Consider the following 26,258-nt stretch of genomic DNA (forward strand, 5'->3'; position numbering starts at 1 on the left):
GAGAAGGGAAAGGGAGGAAGGTTAAGTAGGGGGGTAGGGAAGTTCCCTCCCACTATGCTCCTTAATTGGAGCGGACTGGGAGGAAACTGGGAAGAAGCCTGATCACGCTGCCGCATGTAATTGAAAAATCCCTTCCGCACGCAGAGGCCATCTGCCTGCACATGCACACACAGATATAAAATCTGGCATGAATGTGTGTGCGGGAATTGTATTTTTTAACATGCGCGTGCTGATGTGCACATGTTATAAAATAGCTGCATCCATGTACGAGTGCCGAGAATCGTGCACATATGGACACGCATGCAGGCCTTTCAATATCTGGCTTTAAATGAACATGCATTTGAGTTTGCAAGTAAGTGACAGTATGAGTGTGAGTCAGTGTGAGACTGTGTGAGAGAGTCAGAATGTTTGAGAGAATGTGACTCAGCATGTGAGAGTGCATGAGTCAGTGAATGTGTATGTGTGAGAGAGCATATGAGTCAGTGAAGGCATAGGAGAATACATGAGTGTCAGTGAATGCAAAAAGAGTGCATGAGTGTCAGTGAACCTGTGGGTGAGGGCACATGTGGGTGAGTCATGGAACATGTGTGAGAGCACATGAGTCAGCATGTGAGAGGGTATGAGTCAGTGAACATGTGTGAGTCAGTGAGAATGTATGTGAGTGTGAGAGAGCAGTGAACATGTAGGCATGAGAGAATGCATGAGTGTAAATGAATGCATGGGAGTGTAGTTAGCTGAATAAATGTATCTGGCTTACTAAGTCAGAGTATTGGATTCACTCACTTGTATCATATTACCCTTAACCAATAAGCTTGATACTTTTGATGCAACTCACCATTGCTCTCTACTTCAATGGCAAGGGGCAACAGGGAATTGGATTCCAAAAGCAACCAACAAGGGCCCGACGTTTGCAGACTGGGAATCTGTTGTGCATAGGGGAAACCTGCACGGCATGGCAAATGCTACCATGGGCTTGGTGGGCAGACTGGATGGACCATTTGGTTCTTTTGTGCCGTCATTTCTATGTTTCTATGTTATTGTACAATCCTCACTGAATGTTCTTTCCTGAATTTGGAAATTATAAACAACAAAATGAATGTTTTTTTAAATGTAGGATATAATTTATTAGATTGTAATATATACCGAGTGCAGGTTTCTGCAGAAAAGCATAAACTAAATTGATATACCATAACACATGTATTTCTGTTCAACAAAGTTTTCCAAGGGTAGTAGCCCCTAATTTGGGCAAATTGAGTGCACAGGTAAAAGGTAACAAAATTGATATTCAGAGCTCTGCTGAATGACCATCAAGCTTGTATTGCCAACTGAAGAAAATGCTGTAATATATATCTTTTAGAAAACATACACTAATTTCTTCATCTATTCACACCCATGTAAGTAGAGAAGCCATAAGAAATGCAATGCTGGGTCAGACCAAGGTCCATCGAGCCCAGCATTTTGTCTCTGACAGTGGCCAGTCTGGGTCACAAGTTCCCGGCAAATGCCCAATAGCTGATCTATTTCCTGTATCTCACTCCCAGAGATAAGCACTGACTTTCTTTCAGGCATTTGTCCAATTATCTTTTGAACCACAATATGTTAGTTGCCTCCAGCAACAGATTCCATAACCTGATTGTGCTCTGAGTGAACAAATACGTCCTATAATTTAAATCTGCCAGTTTTTAGTTTCAAGTGTCTCCTAGTCTTAGTGTTGTTTCAAGGGGTAAATGACCATTCCCTGCTTAATGGTTGCACTCCACTCATGATTTTATCAATTTCAATCATATCCTCTCCCAGTCCGCTCTCTTCCAAGCTATAAAGCCCTAGTGAGGCCGATATTCAGCGCTACTTAGCTGGCTAAGTGGCAATGGTGGAATATCCAGTCCCCATACTCCCAATCACAAACATTCACACTTCTGCAACCACTTACACACACACACATGCTCCCACTCTCACACATACACGCTCCCTCTTTCACACTCATGCATGCTCCCTCTCTCACACTCACATCAACACACAGTATAAGCACTCTCGCACATTCACATGCACACACATGTAGTAGACTCCTTCTATCTATGGCACTCACATACTCACTCACACATATAAGCTTCCTCTCATTATCTTTTAGGGCCACTGGGGTCTTCTCTTCACTTGGTCATCTGATTGGATGAGATCACCCAGCAGCCGCAGGGCCTTCTCTTCACTTGGCCGATGGATCAGATGGAATCACCCGATAGCTGCAAGGTCTTCTCTTTTTGGCCACCAGGTGAGATGAGCTGAGCTCCCCTGGCAGTCACAGGGCCTCTTCTTATGCGGGATGGGATATCCAGGCAGCCATAGGACTTTTTAACTTAGCTGTTGGGTGGGATGGGATCCTCACGGCAAGTACGAGACCGTCTCTTCACTTGTCCTCCAGGTAGAATGGGATCTCCCAATGGCTGCAGAGCTTCCTCTTTACTTGTGTACTGGATGGGATGGGATACCCTAGCAGCCACAGGGCCTTCTCTTTACTTGGCTGCCAGGTGGAATGGGATCCCCCCAGCCATAGGGCCCCCTCTTTGGTCAGACTGCCATGTGGGATGGGATCCCCATCCCCAGTGGCTGTGGAAGACTTCTCTTTGGTTGCTTCTCTGCAGCTTCAAATAGAATGGGTTCAGCCTGTGGCCTCCAGGCTGCCACTCCTTAGGGTCACTGTCCTGTGCAAGAGCACGGCTTGCACATTGGGATGCACTGACCCTGTCTATCAGTAGCAGGGAATATATTATAACCATATTTCTAATCTATACACAGTTTACGAGATACCATGTACTATATATCATCTTTTCCATATTCAGAATGAACTATACTTCATGCAAGTTTTCAAATATACCCATCTCCTCTTCACTGTACTGTCTGAGTAATTGGTCACCATCTCCAAATTTAAACAATGTAATAGTATAACTTTCACACTGATGCTAAGTATTTTTATACCTTTGACATGTAATTATTGCAATGAATGAAAAATTCAAAAGGCAGCAAGTGCTATAGTATCCTTTTCGATCATTGCATTTTAATAACGGGATAATTTTTACCAAAGTTTTCACTTCCAGAATGATATGACATGGTTGATAAATGTGCTGAACTTCAACTCATAAGCTATCACTGTTCCTAATATATGGTATAAGCCCATGAAAATTGAGTTTAAATAAAGCCCAGAAGCCAGCCTTTTTTCTACTGTGGCCAAAATCCTTGCATAATCTGCAAGCAAGAACATTTGTAAGCACTTTTTAAATTCTTAACTCTAATGCCACAAATTTGCTTTTATGTAATCTGATTACTTTCAGATGAATGCCACAGAGGGTGCTTTACCTGATTAGATGTTTTTGTTACCTCAGAATGCTCATATTTCCCTAAGTGGAATTCTGAAGCAGGCATATGACATCACAGAAGAACGTAGCACAGGAGCTGTTTCAATGCCTGATCTGACAGCAAGAAATCAATAATTACTCGTATCAATCTCCGCCAAGATGAGACCAAAAAATATTTAATCTTGTGTCCAAAAAATGTAATAATCTCACCCTATTTTTTCATTTTTGTAAATTAACAGCGTGTTTAAAAAAACACAGCTGTGTTTCGAAAAAAGTGTCCTTTTCTTCATCAGGGGAGTATGTGTCTGTTCTTTAATTCGCGCTCTCAGGTACTAAGACTCTGGTCAATGGCGTGCTTCTGTCAGTTCACTTCTTTCTCGCCTCAGGTTAATAAACGCTGGTCAATGGCGTTCTTCTTCCTTCATTTCTCGCAGGCTGACTAGCTGTGGATGACGGCGTTCTTTCACCGGCTCTTTAGGAGCTTGCTTTTTAAATTGGTCAGCAGATCGTACATCTGCCAATGGATAGAGCAGTTACTTTTATCTGTACTATGTGGGAATGGGGGGAGCGTGGAATAGAAGGATGGAGAATAGTCAAACCAAGTTTTTTTTTATACTTGTTGACCCACATAAAAACTTTTGATTATTGCCTTCATAATTGTGATTGATTTTTATAATTCTGTTAATAAAATTGATTTTATATTTTTTGTACCCTATTTTCAGTCTATTACATATTTCACCATCTTTATCATTTGGAAACATGGAGCATAAAAAAACAGAAATTGAATGAATAGTGGCCTTAGTCCTTTTAACATTATTCACTTACCACTAAAATCACAAACAGGATTCATTTGTTGGACTGATTGTTGCAGTCTGAGAAGCTGCAGTCCAGGTGTGAACCCTTGAGCCGAACTACCCTGGTGTAGAGTAGGTCGGGAGGCGGAGCCACAGGCACAGGTCTTCGCCCGGGAACCAGGAACCCCCCAGGAGGAGCCCGTAGGGTCCTAGAACCTTGGGACTTAGGAGCACAGTAACAGTCTCTATAGAAAAGGCCTGGGCAAGTGTAACCCACAGAGTCCAGCAGCAAGGAGCAGGAAGGCCCGGCGAGAGCTGGGCAGCCAGATAGAGTCCGTAGCCTGCTGAACAAAGCAGTTAGTGAGCAGGCCCGGGGTCTGTAGTAAGCCGCGGAGCAGACAGATAACGGGAACAGAGTCTGTAGTGTACCGTAGACTGTGACCAGCTGAAGGCAGGGCTGGAGTCAGTGGCGTGCAGTAGGGCCGGACCGGGCAGTGAGTAGAATGGAGACGAACCCGAGTCAGGCTGGCAGTCGGTAGTAGCAGTCTCAGGTGCAGGCAAAGGTCGGAGGCTGGCGGCAAGCAGGAGCGGAGTCGGGCACAAGCTGAAGTCAATGGTGGGCTGCAGGCAGAAGCGGAGTCAGGAACAAGCTGAGGTCAAGGGCAGGCGGCAGGCAGAAGCGGAGTCAGGAACAAGCTGAGGTCAACCGGAACGTAGAACAGCAGAAGCGCAACTAAAAACTACTAACAGTAGCGACCCTCGTTGCAAGGCAATGAGAAGGCAGACTAACGCCGGTTAAATCGGGCTTGGGGCGTGGCGTAGTTAACCCAGGCGGGGCCAGACTTCCGGTGACCGTGCGTCCATAATGCACGTCCTCGCGCGTGCGTGGCAGCAGCGAGATGACCCAGCAATGGTGGACGCCCCGAAGGCCCAGCGGAGCCGCGGGAGCGGCGTTCCCCCCATCGGAGGTGAGCCCTGAGCACAGCAGATAGAGGGGAAGCGGTGGAGACCGCAACACTGATTGCCAATTTTTTAAGAAAGCGGACATGAATATCTAAGGAAACCTGATCTTCTGTGCCTTATCCAAAAACAGGATTTTCTACAAGATCAAGTTTGAGACAAATGTATGGGTATAAATCTGGCATTGTACCTTCACTTTAAATAAAGAGAGAGAACATTGGTTTCTAGTATTGTCAATCTGCAACAAATCACACCTGTTCAGACAAGCACTGTTGTGTATGCAAAGTAAGACTCATCTGTATTGATGACTGCAGTATATATGGAAATTTTCCATTTTTTCTTGCATTAAGCAATCATCATGGCTTATGTAATAGAAATATGCCTTTCACTTTTTCAGTGAATTTATCAGCTCAAGAATTGTGTTTCCTTCCCCATGCTTAATTGCTCATTTTCTGCTGATGCCAGTGATTGGTGTTTGGCCAACCACTAAGACTTTCATTACATTCTGAAAAGTAGGACATTAGATGCTGAATCCTTATTATCCAGATGAGATCATCTCCAAATTCCCTATTTCTATTGGCTGGGTAGCAGCTTTTCAGTCTTAAGGATCAATATTTTTCAGTTTTAACTACTGAAACATCTTCAGCCTTAGTACTTTGGCCAATTGCTTTTATGCCCAAAGCAGATGCCAACCTTCATGTTTATCTTGTTTTATTCTGGGATAAGGGTGGGAATTTCTGTATACTAAACAGCAGATTTGTAGGTTTTCGCCTATACTTTGGAAGACATCACAATTTTCTGTCAAGCAGGTGATATTAATTTATCACAGAAATCTGTACTGAATTTCCTGGGTACATTGTGACATGCTAATGTGATACAATTCAGAGTCTTTCAGGTGCAGTTGGTTAGGTATGAGGCCTCATGCATTATTTTTAAAGTAATACATTTCTTTTAATATTTGCCTTTTTTTACATAATTAACAATAAGTCTTTTTTTAAGTATATTTATTAATTTCAAGAGGAATCCTACTTGAATATGAACATATAAAAGTTGTGAATCCTAGTGGTCAGGACTATACACTTTTGCTAAATAGTTTGATCACTTTAATATTTCTTCCTAAAAATGTCCAAGAAATAGATCGGATATTCTGTACAAATGGATTTTGGGAAGACAAAAAGCAGCAAAGCCACTGGGTTAATCTACTGCTGTAGTTATTTATTTATTTATTTTATTTATTTATTTTACTTGTATACCATCATTCGGTGGTGCCATCATGACATTTAACAAGATAATAAAAGACAAATAGTATACAGTATAAAATATATGAATACAATTCTTATTAAAAATGATAGCAAGAAAAGGCAGGATAAATATTGTTTGAAAACGATAAGATCAGAGTTGAATACTAGCATTAAAAATAAGAATAAATATTAAGAGCAAATCATGAGATAAAATGTAACGTGGTTAAATGTAGAGGGGTAAGTATAAAGGGATAAGTGTCTTGGTATGCCTTCATAAATAGCCATGTCGTTAGACTCTGTTGTAACTGTAATTCGACAGGGAGTGAGTTCCATAACTCTATAAACAAGGTATGGCATCTTTTAGTCTCACCTAAAATAAATTTTCAGAATTACTGTATTATATCTTCCCTTTTCTACCATACCACAATGTCAGCACTGAGTAAAATGAACATTCCAGAGGAAATGATCCAAAGGGCTACAGTGGCAATAGAAACTTTATACCACCTTGCAAAATGTTCACATTTTTTATGTTATAGCCGGTATGCAAAATGTATTAGAGCGGTGAGATACCTATTGAAAGGGGTTTGTCCAGCAGCGTTGATAACTTTCATAGTGGTGCATGGGCGCACTTGTGCGCACATTCGTTGGATCACACCCAGGGACATGGTCATTTTATAACCCATGTGCGTATGCTGTAAAACAACCTGACTGTTCACACTCGTGCACGCAGTTTTAAGTGGGCGCATGCCGATGCATGCAAATGCCGCTTCTACGGCTTAAGTGGGTTTTCTTGTTTAAAAGACACGTGCCAAGGCCATAGTCAGTTATCCCAGTTCGTTCCCAGTTCACCCAGTTAAGGGATAGGACTTCCAAACCCCCTTAGCTTAATAGCCTCCCTTTCCCCCCTCCCCCCCTTTTAGTCCCGACCCTTAAAAACTCTGCTGATCTGTCTAGATGTCTGTTTCACTACTTACACATCATCCATAGCAGAAGTAAAGTTATGGTTCAGGGGACGCTGGTGTGCACCAGTGCGTGTAAGTATTTACATGCTAATTTCAAGTTAAAATCCTGTAATGCCAATACCCTGCCCAGACCATGCCACACCCCTTTTAATAAGCTTTTGATTTGTGCATGCAGCGGCAAATATGTGCAGATCGGGAGGCTTTTAAAATCCACTTGCCGCGTGCTCGCCTGACATATTCGCACATCCCCTGATTTTGGCTTTTAAAATTCACCTTTAAGATAATGATTTGTCGGACAAACCACTAGGGATGTACAGAGTTAACATTTTTGTTTCAATTTGTTTATTCATTTTGTAGGTCGCCTCCATTTGTTTGGAATGTTTCAAATGAAAAGTAGAATAATTGTTTATTCATTCCATTTGTTTTTTCTTTCTCCATTAAAGTCAATGGGGAAGCAATGCAGCCTATTCTGAGCTTCAAAATTGGGATTTTCTAATAAATTCTAATGAAAATGGTGGATAAACATCATAAGAAGGGAAAGAGAACTCCAAGGCACCAAGACTATGCCAAAACACCACCAGAAGAGACATGAATAGTCTAAGGCACATAATAAATATTGTAAAAAGACAAAATTGCAGCTAGACGGACAGGGTGTATCGTAAGGGGAACGTGGTACTCTGCAGAATGGTTTAGGCTTAGGCAGGTAGCTGGAGGACAGACCACTCTGGACTTGCTTCACAGAATCATTTTATTATTTACAAAAACTCCAAAGCAGAAAAAGAGCTGCTTATCTCAGCAGGGCTTAAACCAGGAACAGTAGCAGTCAGACAGGTAAGCCTTCACATGCTCTCTCCTACATCCAGCTCCCCATGGCCTGTTTGTTCCTTCCGCCTTCCCTCTTATCACCTTGCTAAGGGAAATGCCCTGGGCCCAGGATTCCCTCCTAAGTTGTCTCTTAAGGGAGACAAGGCCAAATGCCTAGTCCTGGTCTTTTAAGGGGAGGATAATATAGATCCTTTACAGGTTATAGCTGCAAGGCAGAGGGGTGAAGTTCACCTCTCAGCATGACAATGACCCAAGGCACAGAGCCAAAGCTATACTAGAGCAATAAGGAACAAAAAGCTAAATGTCATGGAGTGGCCCAGTAAGAGCCCCAATCACAATATTATTTTAAAGGAAAACTATTACATTTTTCTCACCCTGTTCAGGAAAGCTGAGGATTCGGATTGACACATTCATTATTTTTTGATTGAACTACTGCAATAAACTACTTCCCCCTATCTTTGCATGAAGTATTTTCCAATGGTCCAGAGGCCAACAGACAGACTCTTTGAAGTAAAATTTAAGACCCACGCACAGGCACACATGTGTTCGCGCTTGCCGCCGTGCACACATTGATGTGGAAATTTTGTAACATATGTTATAAAATCGTGCACACATGTATGCGTGTATAGCTGATTTTACATTGATGCGCACATCTGTGTGCATATGGCGACTCAAGTGTGTAAATGGGGGGAATTTTAGTAGTTACACACACGATGCAATTACCTGTTCCCCATTCAACCCAGTAAAGGAGAGGACTTCCTAAACCCCTTGGCTAACTAGCCTCCCTTTTATCCTATTATCCCCAAACCTTAAAACCCCTCGGGCAGATTTTAAATGCCCTGCTTGCGTAAATCCGCCCGGATTTACACGAGCAGGGCCCTCGCCCGCCAGCACGCCTATTTTGCATAGACCGCCGGCGCGCGCAGAGCCCCGGGACGCGCGTAAGTCACGGGGTTTTTTTTTAAGGGAGCATGTCGGGGGCGGGGCCAAATGACGCGGCGTTTCGGGGGCGGGACCGGGGTGTGGCGCCGGCCCGGGGGCATGGTCGAGGCCTCCGGACCAGCCCCCGGGTCGGATGACGGCGCGCCAGTAGTCCGCTGGCGCGCGTAGATTTACGTCTGCTTCTAGCAGGCGTAAATCGAGGGCAAAGGTAAGGGGGGGTTTAGATAGGGCCAGGGGGGTGGGTTAGGTAGGGGAAGGGAGGGGAAGGTGAGGGGAGGGCGAAAGAAAGTTCCCTCCGAGGCCGCTTCGATTTCGGAGCAGCCTCAGAGGGAACGAAGGCAGGCTGTGTGGCTCGGCGCGCGCAGGCTGCCCAAAATCGGCAGCCTTGCGCGCGCCGATCCAGGATTTTATAAGATACGCACGGCTATGCTTTTAAAATTGACCAATTTATCTCTTGCCGACATTGCTTTTATACTCTGATTCGTCACCTATACTAGTTCCCTCTTTGTTACTGTAATATATGGGAGATCCTAGTTTTGTCTTATCAGACTTTATACAGCTTTGATTTTTTCTTTTTCATTCATTATTTGCTTAGACTCTCAGTGGATAACTTCTGGATACTCACTTTTTTTTCCGGCTTCTCTTCGAGGCCCAAAGATCTTTAGCACAAGCATATATTTTTCCTTTGCATTTTATAGTAAAATCTCTGGAATAATCCAACTCTGCATCTCAAGCAAATCAACTCATCTCCATTTACATGAAAGTTGAAAACCTTTGTCTTCCATTTGACCTTCAAATGACTTTATCTAATAGTTGATGTTTTGATTAAGTTATGCATGTTCTTTTGCTTAGACTGCACAACACTCTAAGGTGGCATGCATGATAAATTACTATAGGAGAATAAATAATGGTTATTAAAAACAGGAACCTTACAGTGGTGCCACGTGAATAATGCCTTCAGAACAGGCTAATTTGAAATCTACAGTAGTAGAAATATAGAATTTTTATTTATAGCACCAGTTTGTTTTTAATTTTGCAGCTTTCTAACACAAAAGTAAATATAAAGAATGGTTAAAAGACATTGTGATAATGTTAGACAGCTCTGTTTTGGAGGGATCACTGGATTCTAAAATGTGTATTTTAATCTTATTTGTATAAAGCTTACACTAGCACATTCCTTCTAATAGCTGATTCACTGTTTAAGAATACAGATACATTTTAAAATTGACTTGACTCACTGGAACAATCTACCTCCAGTTTTAGCAGTTTAGTATATATTTTATTTGCATACAACTTGTTGCACTGAATATTAGGGGTGTGCATTCGGATTGACCGCATTAGTAAAACGCAACTCATATTTTTTTTTTACTTGAAAAATTGATTCGACATAAACGATCGGATTTCCCACATATCGAACATAGATATGTTCGATATGTGGGAAATCGCGATTGTTGAGCCAAAATAAAAATATAAACCCCCTCACCCTCCTTAATTCCCCCCCCCCGACTTACCACAACTCCCTGGTGATGGAGCGAGGAGTGAGGACGCCATTTCTGCAATCCTTGGTGAGAAGCATGTGACGTCGGCGGCACGTCGAGTGACGCCGGCGTCACGTGATTCCCGGCTCGTTCGCGCCGGACGGCGCGTTCGGCCCAAAAAGAACTTTTGGCCAGCTTGGGGGGGTCAGGAGGCCCCCCCAAGCTGGCCAAAAGTTCTTTTTGGGCCGAACGCGCCGTCCGGCGCGAACGAGCCGGGAATCACGTGGCGCCGCGTCACTCAGACGCGACGTCACGTGATTCCCGGCAAGTTCGCGCCGGACGGCACGTTCGGCCCAAAAAGAACTTTTGGCCAGCTTGAGGGGGTCAGGAGGCCCCCCCAAGCTGGCCAAAAGTTCTTTTTGGGCCTAACGAGCCGTCCGGCGCGAACTTGCCGGGAATCACGTGACGTCGCGTCTGAGTGACGCAGCGCCACGTGATTCCCGGCTCGTTCGCGCCGGATGGCTCGTTCGGCCCAAAAAGAACTTTTGGCCAGCTTGGGGGGGTCAGGAGGCCCCCCCAAGCTGGCCAAAAGTTCTTTTTGGGCCGAACGAGCCGTCCGGCGCGAACGAGCCGGGAATCACGTGACGCCGCGTCACTCGACGTGCCACCGACGTCACATGCTTCTCGCCAAGGATTGCAGAAATGACGTCCTCACTCCTCGCTCGATCACCAGGGAGTTGTGGTAAGTCTGGGGGGGGGATTAAGGAGGGTGAGGGGGTTTAATTTTTTTTTTTGCACATATGTACATATACCCAACTCATTGGATTTTTTTTATGTCCATATTGGCCGCAAGTGGGACCCCCTTTCGGACATAAAAAATATGAACATAAAATTTTGCTCTGCACATCCCTACTGAATATGTGTTGCTTACCATGTATGTGTTATAGTTAAAGTGTATCTTTGCATACCATCCAATATAATTATGGTATTTCACCAAGTTCACATAGAGAGGCTGTGGTACTATATATCTTGGACCCAAACACTCATATCCTATTAATTCCCAGTAAAGTAATCTATTAATTATTATTTATAAACAATATTTATCATTCACCTATAGCATACAGAATGTCCTTGGCAGACTACAAACATACAGCTATGCATTTAAAACATCAAAACAATCAATACAATATTCATATCTAATTGTCAGAGTCTTGCTTCTAACTTTTGATTTGTAAATAACTGAGTCAGAGTATGCACACCACCACAAATTTTAGCAGTGAATTATTCACAGTTTGGTTAATCAACTAGAATTACAAAACAGGACACACATCTAGGAACTACATGTCTGGGATTGGGCAGAATATAAAAAATTTAAACAAATAAATACTTTACTTATTGATAGATAGCAGTAAACTGATATATAGCTGCAGTTTTCTTCCTTATTGCTTACCACTCAACCAGAATAAAACATGGGTGCCTTGCTTGCCAACAGCTCAGCGCAGGTCAGTTGGCAATCCATTTTAAAATTGGAGATAATCATGGAGCAACACAAGCATTCACAGCATCTAACCTAGAAGCCAGGTCAATTGTATTACCTAAATCAAATAAAAATTCAGAAGTGAAATTATCAGATACCATCATGGCAAGTCTTGGCTTCAAAGTTTTATCCTGTCACCTACATAGACTCAGTGTCTTACTTTGCTTTAAGAAATCATAGCCCGCGCGTACCTTTTAAAATCTACCGCTTTGTGAGCTAAGATAGCTTTACCAATCAGATTCAGTATGGAATGACAGAGTAGAAATGTTGATAATCAAGAACATTTGTGTTTTTACACTTTCATCAATCTTATAAATGTATCATCCCTACCCTTATTTCTTTAGGTATTTTAATTCATTTTTATTGTTGGTAGATTAATCATATATACTTCCTTTCTATTTTCTCAAATAAACACATAATTAAATCACAGAATTCATAGCATACCTACATCATGACTTCACGCTATGGGGCAGATTTTCAAAGGGTTACGCGTGCATGTTATAAAATCAGGCATAGATTTGTTCGCGCCGGGTTGCGAGAACAAATCTACTCCCACGCGCAGGTTTAAAGATCTGCCCCTATGTATATTTCACATCATGGTTTCTCAGTGGACCCATGAAAATGAAAGTATTTACAGTTTGGTATTTGACCATAGTTCTGTGGCTATGGTGCACCATAATTTGCTATGCTCTGCGGTATGAATCGAATACTGTAATAGTAGTATTGCCAAAAGAACTGATAAAGGAAATGAGCTACACTAAAAGGTAGGAAATACTTTATGACAAAAGAATGTATTTCTATGTTCCTAGTGACACTGATTCATGCACTCTGTTACTGCCTAGTAAAAATAATTTATGAAATGTTTTTACTCAGTAAGGATGAGGGTAAGCAAGTAATATTAACTGATACATGGAGCTAATATGATTCAGATATCACAGAGTAGGCCTGTATTAGCAACAAATGTCCTCATTATTTAAAGTGACCTTTAAGTGATCTGAAATACAGCCATTTAGTACCCCAATAAATAATTTACGAAACTATTAGATGCCAAGAAATTGCTTTCCTTGCATCTCTGAATATCTAAAACATTTTTTGGGGGGGAGCATTGAGGAGGGTGGGAAGCAAAGTAAGGTGGCAACATAATCCTTAAATCCTAATTTTACATACACAACACAAAAAAAGGAAAATTCAGATGTTCTGAGGCAAGTTTCCATACCTATTAGGTAGAGAGTTGAAATATTGCTGTTGAAACTGTTTTTATGTATTATTGAGTAGTAGTTCACAAATAATTTGTAAAGTTTAAATATTTGCTTACATTTCACAATTGGTTAAATCAGATGTTTAGTAAAAGTAATGTATTATCTGTACAACAGAAAGTAGAACTTTTCTTATCATCTTGGCTTAAAAATATGGCACCAATAGCTACTTGTAAATTATGGGTGATAATTATACCAAATATATTAGTCTTAATATAAAGTAGGGATGTGTATTTGTCTAAAATGAATAAGAAATCAAAACCAAACAAGGAAGATTTGTGTCAGATTTTTGAAAATGAATATGAATGGCCAGTACCCCCAAAAATCCTGAAAATGTTTTGGTTTATTTTATTTGCGAATGGTGTGCACTATTTTCCAAAATCAATAAAAACCAAAAAATGAATGCCATAAAATGAAAAAATAAATGAAAACATCTGAAAATCAATGAACAAACAGAAAAAATAACATTTGCAAAACAAATATTGCCAATGTGAACAATCATATGAAGTTTTGAACAAAAGGGAAATTGCTTGACCATAGCAGTAACACCACCACAAATAAATGGAAAATCCTTGATAAATCAGAGCATAAAGGCAGTAGAAGAATAGAACATATGGTCAAATAATAGAGAGGTACCCTTTAAGTACGGTAGTATTTGAAAGTCCTAATATTAATTTATCATTTTCCAGCTCATTCCTTCAACTCCTTTCCTTTTCTCATACATATTGTACTTACTAATCCTAAATATGTTTGAATTTGAGGGTAATAAAGTTGTATCCCCCCATTTATTATGTTTTTCAAAATGTCCTACTCTGAAATCACTCTGTAGCTGTTCATGCAAAACTCAAGATTTAGATAATAGGGGAACTCTGTTTTTTGATAGTATTAACCCTTTGGTTAACAGAGATCTGTGGCTATGTAAGACTTGTTTCCATCAAATATTCTTCCTACAGCATGAAGTGGAATAGAAGAGACAAACTTTTGAAACTATATTGAGTGCATATAATAATTGTATAATAATTCATAATTAAACACGGAGGCAGGTATTTTTAAAAGTTTGCACATACTCTGCTTCTGAAAATACTTACACTTGGGATCACTGATACTTTCACAAGTTCACCTACCTACATCCTTCAGAATTTCACCCTGAATCCCCACCCAATTGTTACAGACAATTGTAAATTGCTTGGAGATTTTTTATATTGGTAGTATATTAAATTGAATGAATAAATGAATAGATATGTTTCATTTCAATTGCACAAGTCAATTAGAAGATATAAAATTTTGGTAATATATGTCCATATAACACTTACAAAATAGCAACTTGTGTGCTTACTTTTGAATCTTACCCCGGAATGCTGCTAAACTGCCCATTTTTCCACATTCTCATTTATGTGTTACACTGCAAGTATGCACGCTGGGGTACATTTTAAAACACAGCGTGCACGTGTACTTTTGTTTGCGCATCAGGCGCGAACAAAAGTACGCTGGATTTTATAAGATACGCGCGTAGCCACGCGTATCTTATAAAATCCGGGGTCGGTGCGTGCAAGGGGGTGCACATTTGTGCAACTTGCGCGCGCTGCCCGTTCCCTCCGAGGCCGCTCCGAAATCAGAGTGGCCTCAGAGGGAACTTTCCTTCCACCCCCCCCCCCCCGCACCTTCCCCTCCCTTCCCCTACCTAACCCACCCCCCCGGCCCTATCTAGACCCCCCCTACCTTTATCTGAAAAGTTACTACTGTACTACTACAGTACTACTACAGTAGTAACTTGCGTGCGCCGGTGTGGCAGGCCCAGGCTGCTGTGTCGGGGCACTCGGCCACGCTCCCAGACCACCCACACGCCCCCGAGCACACCCCCATCCAAAACTGCGCCCCCTGGCCACGCCCCTGACCGCCCCTTTTTGCAAGCCCCGGGACTTACGTGCATCCCGGGGCTGACGCGCACCACCGAGCCTATGCAAAATAGGCTCGCCGCACGCAGGGGGTTTTAAAAGTGTTACGCACGTACCTTATGCGTGTAACCCTTTTAAAATCCGGCCCACAGACTTGAGGTCTATTAAATAGCATATACATGTGTATATTTTACTTAAGCACATATATGCTAATCTGGGAATGAATTTTCTAAGGAGTCATGCACATAAAATTAGCACACATGCATGTAAATAGCTTGCACTTGTGTACATGCTATTTTAAAAACATTAAAGATGCGTGCCTATTTTCAATTTATACTCATACTGGGGCAGATTTTAAAAGGTGCGTGCACAAATGTACGCCCGATTTTATAACATGCGTGCACAACCACGTGTATGTTCTAAAATTAGGGCTCCGTGCATGCAAGGGGGTGCACACTAGTGCACCTTGCACGCTCCGAGCCCTCGGGGAGACCAGCTGGCTTTCCCCGTCCCCTCTGAGGCCGCTCCAAAATTAGAGCGGCCTCGTAGGGAATTTCCTTTCCACCCCCCACCTTCCCCTCCCTTCCTCTACCTGTCCCGCCCCTGAGAAGTATGCCTGAACAGAAAACCAACATGGAAAAGGAAAATCCCCAGAAGCCTCTGCAATTCTTTAGCCTGCCTGGGCTGAATGAACTCTGAGTGACTTTCTGAGCATGACTTGCAGAATGTCCCTGAACAGGTAGACAAGCTGGCACCAGAAAGGCGAGGCCTATTCATTGGGTCACAAAGAAGAAAACAACGGCGGGAGCTTCAGGCACTATTCTGTTAAAATCTCACTGGACAAGATAATTAACAGAACAAAGGATTATTTGGAGAGTGAGGGCAAATGGGCTACTCCTGGGAAAACTAATCAGAGCAGTTCAGGGATAGGTTGTAATGTCTACAGCATGATGTGACTCTGTAAATGATTCTCTGGGCAGTCACGTAAGTCTAGAAGCTTCCACAATAGTGTATGTTTATCTATAAAAGAAGGGTCACTTCCTGTATCCAACGAGATGCTGGTCAGTTTGTAAGACTAAGGGTACCCAGTATCCAGCATCTCCCAAGAACACTTATATTGCCTAATAAAAATACTTTATACCTTTTACTGAGTCTAAGTGTTCTTGTATCCCTGGCCCTAAGCATAGAGTATTAATTACACACCCCAGCCCAAAATCCCCCCCATACCTTTATCTCACAAGTTACGCCTGACAGCGGCAGGCAAACTTGCGTGTGCTGGCAGCGGCAGGCGCGCAATCCCCCAGACGAGCAGCTGTGCAGAGGCTTCTTGCCATGCCCCTTCCCCGCCCACAGACCACCCATTTTTTCAAGCCCCAGGACTTACACGTGTCCCGGAGTTTTACGTGCGCCGCCGGGTGTTTGAAAATAGGCCCGGTGCACGTAACTCTTTGAAAATCTGCCCCACTGTGTTTATTTTATAATCTGATGGTATACCAAAAAACTATATCTATTTCAATTTCTGTAGAAAGGGTAAAAATTAAATCCTCATGTATATCCCTCACTTTTGTATCCTTACAGCAAACTTAACCCTTAATTGACTATCATATTAGGCGTCGACAAAGCAAATTTTGGGTATTTTTTTTATCAATTTTTTATCAATGAATACTCCCTAGAGATCTCTAACAGATCTCTAACAGATTGCTAACTCCACCTACAGAATACATCAGATTGCTACTCCTATCTGATTGCTCCTCCCATCAGCATAGCGGATTATAACAGAATTTCAATCAGTTAGGCTTAAGCTAATAGCAGTTATTCATTAAACAAAACCACAACATACATATATTATTCAAAACATCTCTTTCAACAATATCATCTATCATCACCACTATTATATTCACATTACCTACCAAGTAATCACAATTACTCTAATGTTGGCGGTCCTGCTTGATACTCCGATAAACCACAACTCACTATTTTCCTTTTACCGGTTTAATACTCGTTACTCATTTGTCGGTGTCAATCTGCACATATATTCTACAAATCAAAATACAAATTTAAAAATATAATTTAAATATACATTTTATAAATCTCTCTCAATTTCTAAAACCCATCAAGAAACTATCCAAGAAAACAGTTCTATTCACCAATGTTTACTGCTGGTACAGCATTACAAACATAAGTCTCAGAACGCCATGGCTGCACACTACTACACTTGTACTTTTAAATCTTTATTGAACCAATATTGGGCCAATGGACTAGAACATTTGACTTGTGATTAAAGATAAGGCAGAAGGTGATATAAGGCAAAAGCCATTCCAATGATGCCTAGCATGATGGTCAATCAGTAAATAACTAATGGTTAAGTTCAGTATTTTATAATCTATGCATACCTAATTCACATAGGGGCCGATTTTTAATCCTATGCACGAGGTACATTTGTGCGCACTACCCACCGCACACAAATGTACACCCGATTTTATAACACGCATGCGTTGCCGCGCGCATGTTATAAAATCCAGGGTTGGCGCATGCAAGAGGGTGCACACTTGTGCACCTTGCACGCACCGAGCCCTAGGGGAGCCCCGATGGCTTTCCCCGTTCCCTCCAAATCGGAGCGGCCTTGGCAGGAGCTTTTCTTTTGCTCCCCCCACCTTCCCCTCCCTTCCCCTATCTAACCCACCCCCCAGCCCTACCTAAATCCCCTCCTACCACGCAGGGGTAGGTTTTTGGGGTTACACACATAACCCTTTGAAAATCTACCCCACAGGTTATAAAATACTGTAGTAGATCTCCACACTGCTATATATATATATATATATATATATATATATATATATATATATATATATATATATATATATATATTTATATATAGATAGATAGATAGATAGAGAGAGAGAGAGAGAGAGAGAGAGCTGTGTGGAGTTGTTCGAAAGTTATCATCCCTATGCGCATGACCCTCATTACTTTCTTAAATATCTGGCTAGTTGTGAGAGCTACTAAAAATATTTAAAACACTTCTTGCTAATAGTGTTACCTGACCCATCTATAGGCTGGACTGAGGCCTGGTGCAGTTATGAAACAGCAGGGCTTAAGAGAAGAAATTTAATCTAGATAAGGGCAATTTTATCTGGGTAAGTGCTTAAGATATCCAAATGTCAAGGTTTATCTAGATAACCCAAAAGTTATCCTGATTAACACTGAATATCAACATCTATGTATTTAGTACTAAAAAAAAGACTCAGACCTGTTTGTGCCTTAACAGTTTACTCTGAAAAAGTACCTATAGTATACTGAAATTCTTTTTACAGATTGGACCCCAAAAGTATCTTAAATTCATAAACAAATGTACCAGAGAACAGGTCTGTGAACAGAAATGTTTTTATTTCTTGATCAAGTTTCTTTTGAAATTTGATGAATTATGAGTGCTTTGAGAAGCCAAAATCTCCACTTTCTCGCTTAAGTTATTCACTGCAGATGTAACACCCACCATCAGGTCCCATAATGCAGCCATAGTAACAGTCTTAGGGCGATCCGGGATTTTAAGGAGCAAGTTTCTAGGAAAATTGTGACTTTGGAGGAGAAGGAGCAAGAAAACTTAAAATTTAAAGTGGCGGTGGTAAAAGATAAACAATTTATTGCCAGAAGAGTGGAAACTTTTGAGAACTTTTCTAAACATTTAAATATAAGGATTCTAAATTTTCCTCGGGTATTGGGTGAAAACCCATATGTTTCCTTAAAAAGATTTATGTTAGAAGTCCTCGGCTTTGAAGAAGAAAATTTACCAGCTATAAATAAATGTTATTTTCTGCCTAAAGTTATTTCAACACCTAATAGAGTCAATATTCAGGAAAATTTAACTGAACTATTAGAAAATTTGACAATAGAAGTAATAGATAGAGCCACTCTATTGGTTTCATTGATATCTCTTTCAGATGTTCAGTTAATAATGAAAAATTACTTTAGGAAGTTTCCAACTTTTTTCTTTAATGAAAATGTAAAAATTTTTCCTGACTTGTCTCCTATCACCTAGGAAAGGCGCAGGGAGTTTTTAACCCTGCGCCAGACTATTACGTTGGGTTATACCTTTAAATTAAAATTTCCCTGTAAATGTGTGTTAAAGAGGGGGGCTGAAGCCAATTTATTCTTCACGGTCGAGCAGTTGAAAAGTTTTCTTCTATTACATCCTCTCCCATAACTATGTAAAAGTAATAGTTGTTAAGTGCTTGCCTTTTCCTAGTTTGGATAAATATTGCCTTATTTACTCTCTTTAATTTTCGGATCCTAAAAATTTAGCTATGGCTATATTATATTGAGTTATGGATTAAGAAGGATGGATGTATTTAATTTTGCTTTTTTGAATTTTTTAAATAAAGGTTATGTCTTCATCCTGTTTTTCCGTATTTGCAAAATTGAAATTTTTGCAATGTAAAAAACTGATAAATAAAGAATTAAAAAAAAAAAAAAAAGACATTTTTTTGTTTCATTTGCTATTTCAGTCTGGTTACTACTTTTTAATTGCTTCATTCATTTTAGTTCCTATGTTTATTTCAATTTCCATGGATATAAACCAATTGGAGTTGGTCAGAGAGTGGTAACTAATAGAGATGTGAATCGGAACCAGAATCGGTTCCGATTCTGGTTCCGATTCACATCGTGGTTTTTTTTTTCGTCCGGCCCGATCGCGGTTTTGTTTATCGGCTGCGCCCGAGCCGATAAACAAAAAACCCACCCCGTCCCTTTAAAACTAATCCCTTAGCTTCCCCCACCCTCCCGACCCCCCAAAAAACATTTTACAGGTACCTGGTGGTCCAGTGGGGGTCCCGGAAGCGATCTCCCACTCTCAAGCCGTCAGCTGCCATTAATAAAAATGGCGCCGATGGCCTTTGCCCTTACCATGTGACAGGGTATCCATGCCATTGGCTGGCCCCTGTCACATGGAGGGAGCACTGCATGGCCAGCGCCATAAAATGGTTTTCCTATCGTTCTGGGGGAGCCCCTGATTTCTGACGATTTTGAAAATATCGATGATATTTTCAATCGTCCGAAGCCCGATTCACATCCCTAGTAACTAAAATGGTCAGTAGTCTTCGTTCTAAAGCATATGGGGGCACACAAAGATCTAAACATGTGTACCCTAGAGGAAAGGCAAGCTAGGGGTAGATATGATAGAGGTATTTAAATACTTCCAAGGTTTCCACATACAGGAGGTGAGCCTCTTTCAGCAGAAAGGAGACTCTTTAAGAAGGGAATCATAAAATGAGGGTGGCAGGAGCAGATTCAGGAGTAATCTAAGGAAATATTTCTTTACAGGGAGAGTAGTGGATGCATGGAACGGCCTCCCCAAGGAGGTGCTGGATATAATAGTATCTGAATTCAAGAAAGCATTGGATTATCACAGGGGATTCTCTGAGGGAGTGGTAGGGATTGTAAAGCTGAATTGATTGGGTGATTGGGCAGACTAGGTAGGCCTTTTTCTGTTTCTGTTCATTTATTTCATTACATCCTTTCATTTGATCCATTAAAGTCAATGGGGGGAAGTAATGCATCCTATTTTGGACTAAAAAATTGGGGAGGGGGGAGTTGTATTCACGTTTAATGAAAGTTGCAGGCAGGCATCAGCAACTGAGGGAACAGTATTTCAAGACACCAACAGTGACAAATTTGTGACACCAGAAGTGGCATGAAAATTACAAGGCATCATGAGAGGAAAAAGCATCAGAAATAGTGGCAAGAACACTCTAAAGCATTGTGAAAGGGGCAACGGAGTTCTGACAGTGGCATTAATATCCCAAAGCACCAAAAGAGTGACAAAGAGCACCATCAAGTAAAATGTCGCTGAACTGAAGCTCCATATTTTGAGGAACCATTCTATGGCCTCGCCACCACCTATATGACATGGGTATCCTATAACTAAGAGCACTTCCTCCCTCTACCAGAAAAGGAATGCCCTCTAACTGACCCACATTTTCTGTTCTCTTCACAGCTGACTCCTCGTCGTTATTAGAGAAGACGAAAGAGGAAGAGGAGGAAAAAAAAAAAGGATGAGGAAGATGGTGAAGACCCAGCCCCTCCTGCACACCACGCTGATGCCAACACTGGTGAGGAGCAGGTTGTTCAACCACCATCCCCTACACCACTGGGGGGAGCTGGTGGTGGCATATCAGCCCTTCCACCCGCAATCATTAAGCTCCAGGCCAGAAGAGCAAGACATCCCTCTCCCTATTCCTGTAGGGCTTCCTTGCCGATCTGCCCTAGGATCTGAGGAAGGTTATTGTGGAATATCATATCTTCCACTTGTTCTGGCTGTTTGATGGAGCAGGAGATGACAAAATGAAGCTCTTTTCAACCCCATACATACAGGCTTCATCAGTCATGACTTGGTTTATTACCACCAAACCATGACTTCCCTAAAATTCACTTTCTAACCTATAGGCCAGTTGAGCAAACCAGGGCCTACAACCTCTAGCTCTGCTCTATGTGACCTACTCTGCACTGATGCTTGAGGCCTCTCCTTTATTCTGTTATTGTTCCTAGGTTCTTTCTTGTCTCGCCCTCTCTCTTTTTTCCTTTAACCTCTGCTGCTGTTGCGAAAAGCACAAAATAAGGATCCACATTAGTGAAGCACATCATTCAGTGAGATGTGGACTTTCCTCCCTTGTGCAGTCCTCCAGAGAGTAAGGGTGGGTTGTTTTTTTTTTGCTGACTTCAGTATCATGTGAATATCATGCACCACATATTGTACTTTAACACATACTGGCAGAATGCCTAATCAGTTCATTATTCTTCATTTGCATGGCATTACCATATTTACAAGGCAACTGTGATAAATGGTTAGTATCTAATGCAAAGCATTTATTGCTTGGTAAACGCCTTATCATAATTTAATACATGCACCCCATGTCTGAGAAAGCTGTAAGAATTGCTTTTAGCTACTGTTGACATGTTGCTATCCACATGTTCTGCACAATCTTATTTTGTCTTGAGATCTCAGGGGCAGCATTCAAGAAATGCAGAAACAATTAACCTTTAGTATGTTAAAAATTAAGTATTGTTAATTGGAATAACTTTTTGGGAGCCCGTATGTAGATACAAAATCATTAGCAAAATTCCCTTTGACTACAACCAAACTAAAAATAATTACCTCTTTCTTGGAAATCTATGTTGTATCTGCATCACTATATCCTCTTGTCTTGGATAATATTTCTTGTCTAAACCCTGTTCATCTGTAAAGCAAAAATACAAAAAAAGTGTTCTGGAATAATTCAGTTGGTTCAACAGACTTCCTTCAGATAACTTATTTGCATTTCATTCCTGAGACAAAAATCAATGTCTGAGAGCTCTAAAAACTCTTCAGATTCATTCAGTCATAGCGGTCAGAATCTCAGTAAGTTGAAGCAATGCTGTGATGATGATCTTTAGAAACAGGTACAAATAAATTGAAAAATATTGTTACCAGTATAAAAAAAAAACCTGCTTCTTGGTCAAAGCATGAAGGAAACCTTGTAATAAAATTAAGTTAATGATGAATAAAGCCAAAGAAACCAAAATGTTGTTGTTGCTGAACATGGTAGTATTACTATTTTTAATATGGTTTGTCAATTGTAAGTTAACACACACTCAATGCCCTTACGGGTAATTTTTTTAAAGCCCAGCACATGCAAATACCCGGTGATACGTGCATGGCCGGGCCGAACACATTTTCAAAACGGCCCGGCTATGTGAGTCTCTCTCAGTACACACGAAAGTGCCCAGGGTTGTTGAAAAGGTGCAGGCTGGGGGCAGGTTATGGGCGGGGGGCTGGCCGCACCAGTGCCATTTTGTGCTGTCCCGGTGAAGTGCATGCTAGCAGCCGGCTAGCGCGCGCAACTTACTTCTGTGAAAAGGAGCAGGTAAGTTTTCAAACAAAAATAAATAGGGTTGGTAGGGTGGATTTAGGGATCAGGATAGAGAGGAGGAAAAGGGAGAATGTGAGTTAGGGGGATAGGGAAGTTCCCTCCCAGTCCACTCTTTAATTGTAGCAGACTGGGAGGGAACCGGGCAAAGGCCCGATTGCGTTGCCGCACTTCGCTGCGAACATGTTAAAAAATCGGATCTTAAAACTTTCATTAAAAAAGTATTAAGTTGTGTGGCAATTTAAAAGAGTGTATTTATGAAAATAAATGGGGCCTTTCTGCTGAATAGTATTTGTGTTACATTTGATCTGTATTGACTGTGAATGTGCATATTCATTTGTGTAAGAGTTGCTCTGAAGGGGAGGTGTGTGTGTTAGGGGTGTGCATTCGTTTGCAACTTAGTGGCAATCTGCAGCGTATAGAGGCATATTCATTGTATTCGTGGGGAAGTGAAACGTATAGCGATTCCCACAAATACAACAAATCTTCACCGAATTATTTGGCCACCTAAAGGAGTGAATTTAAACAAACCCCCCACCCTCCTGAGCCCCCCAAGACTTGCCAAAACTCCCTGGTGGTCCAGCGGGGGTCATGGAGCCATCTCCAGCACTCGGGCAGTCATCTGCCAGTATTCAAAATGGCACCGAAAGCCTTTGCCCTTACTATGTCACAGGGGCTACCGGTGCCATTGGTCGGCCCCTGTCACATGGTAGGAGCACTGCATGTGACAGGGGCCGACCAATGGCACCAGTAGCCCCTGTGACATAGTAAGGCCAAAGGCTATCGGCGCCATTTTGAATACCGGCAGCCGACGGCGTGAGTGCAGTAGATGGCTCCCGGACCCCCGCTGGACCACCAGGGACTTTTGACAAGTCTTTGGGGAGGGGCGGGGGATCAGGAGGATGGGGGGTTGTAGTTAATTAAATTTTAGCCGGGAAACGAATAAGAATGGAACGCATGATCGGAACGGGGGCCCCCCTCTTGCTGAATGCAATGTATCTCCCCCCTACGAATACGAATGCTGAATGTAATGTATGCGGTCCCTCTGCACATCCCTAGTGTGTGTGTGCTATAGCTCCTCTGTGAAGTGAAGGCATGTGGTAAATTGACCTGGGTGTGTGTGTGTGTGTGTGTGTGTGTATATATATATGTGTGTTACAGGTGCTTGGAGGGGTCGTGTGTTTGTTCATGAAACTCCCATGCTCTCTCACCCTGTATTCCTCACTTTTATTTCACTCTCCTGCTCTCTTCTATACTGTTCCCCTTCTCCCTCAAACCCACCTCCATTTCCCCCAATCTCTCATGCTGCCTCCCACAACACTCTCCCCTGGACATTCTCTTTCCCTTACTGTCTCCTTGATACTCTCTTCCCCCCCTCTTTTTCCCTTCACATACCACCGACTACACTCTCTCCACTTCCCCGTGCTATCTCCCCCTGAACTTTCCTCTTTCCTTCCCATTCCACTTCCCCTGCTGTGCTTCTCTCCCACTTGTCCCCACATAGCCAACAGCCAGCAGTGCATACAGCAGTTTAGGGTCTGAAGGGAGGCATCAGGGAAGGCGGCATGCAGCAGTGATTTCAGTGGCAAGGGAAGGCCTGTTTGCACAGCTGCCGGTTTCTCCTAGTCTTCAATTGACAGGATTTGAGGATCCTTGCTAGTCCTTCTGCTCCAGCCGCTGTAACACTTATGTTTTTCACCTGCTTACTTGTCCCCACATGTGGCAGAAGACAAACTGAAAACATATGCCATTTTTTTTATTACATAAAGCATGCTAAAAATGCAATTGCTTATATGCTGAATATTTGGCAAGGGATATGAAATGAAATATCCAAACTCACTTTGCCTATGGGTGCCTGCTTATAAAATTTAGTTGTATAAAACTGTAAACACTGGGGTATTTAGAATTAATAAAGCTACAGCAAAGATTTTCCATTTATGCATTGTGCCCTGAGTGCCAAAACACATATTATAAATTTATGACCCTGCTTGTCCCTTATATACAATAAACATGTATTACTGGTCAAAGCAATGCAGTTTAACATAATATTACTTGCATTAAATTGATCATTAATAACCCAAATGCCAAGAAATGGCCAATTGCCTAAACATACATTTAAAATTCATGCATTAGATGAAAAAAATAAAAAACAACATTATTGCAGCCTACAGCACTTGTCTCTCTAGTCCTGTCTGGGTCTTCGATTTCTCCCATTTTTGGAAGAATAGCTTAGTACATCTGGTCTTTGATTTCTTTTTTCATTACTCCTGTTAAGAATTAAACAAAAGATACGGAGTTTTCAACTACTACTTTTAAAATTAACTATAATCATCAAACTAAAGAATAAAAATTAATAAACCACAGTTCTGCACTTTAAATCCAATTAATAAATATAATCCACGATGAAAACTAAAAATTAAAGCTAGAAAAAACAAATACAAATATACACCTAAATAAATAGTAATTAATAATATTTTTAAAATGCATGCAAAACAGAGAAGCCTACTCATAAATTGCCCCCTCGTCAATTTACTCCCATCTACTTTAAAACTTCTCAGTCATGACCTTGCTGTCTTAAAGTCTCTTATTTTTTTCAATGTGTGTCTTGCCTGCTTGATTGTAAGCTAAAAGAAGTAGGGACTATCCATTATGTGTCTCTGTCCAGTGCTGCCTACATCCGATATGTGCTATACAAATCATGATAACAACAACCACCAGGAAGAGGTATCACATTCAGTCAGAGCCCCTGGTACAGCATCTATACTGTATGATTTGATAAAACCTCAAATTGAGCAGGCTCAGAGGGAACATAACCCAACTCTTGGCAAATCACCTTGCATTGTAAGGAAAAGACAGCTCTTATCTTCCACACCTCAGATTGCATAGTTAAAAAAAATTCTTCTGCCTATGTGGCCAGCCTGGAAACATTTGGGAGCATGCTAGCTCTCAGTGATAAGAAGGATTTGTCTTTTAGCTGAAAAAAGGTTCTAAGGACTAGGACTCTAAAGGTTTCTCTTTTTGATATACCTATGATTGTTGTAATTTGTCCAAGAAGAGTTTTTCTATGTGCATGTTTGGCTGTCCCATAGTGGTTTTACATATTGTTTTTAAGGGGACTGTAGC

The 26,258-nt window shown here is 41.5% G+C and overlaps 1 long non-coding RNA gene across 3 annotated transcripts in view; it reads right to left on the reverse strand.

Moving 5' to 3' along the window:
* Positions 1-26,258, reverse strand: part of LOC115076268 — a 450,085-nt gene that overhangs the window by 110,816 nt on the left and 313,011 nt on the right. For 2 of the 3 annotated variants that reach the window (XR_003852718.1, XR_003852716.1), the window contains exons 2-3: positions 22,385-22,466; positions 17,148-17,274 (exon numbers count right to left, since the gene is read on the reverse strand). This is a non-coding gene — a long non-coding RNA (uncharacterized LOC115076268). Of the gene's footprint in view, positions 1-11,688; positions 12,145-17,147; positions 17,275-22,384; positions 22,467-26,258 lie in introns of those variants that run through there. The other variant, XR_003852717.1, reaches the window with a different exon arrangement.

Source organism: Rhinatrema bivittatum, chromosome 14 (assembly GCF_901001135.1).
Source record: "Rhinatrema bivittatum chromosome 14, aRhiBiv1.1, whole genome shotgun sequence".
Classification (NCBI taxonomy): domain Eukaryota; kingdom Metazoa; phylum Chordata; class Amphibia; order Gymnophiona; family Rhinatrematidae; genus Rhinatrema; species Rhinatrema bivittatum.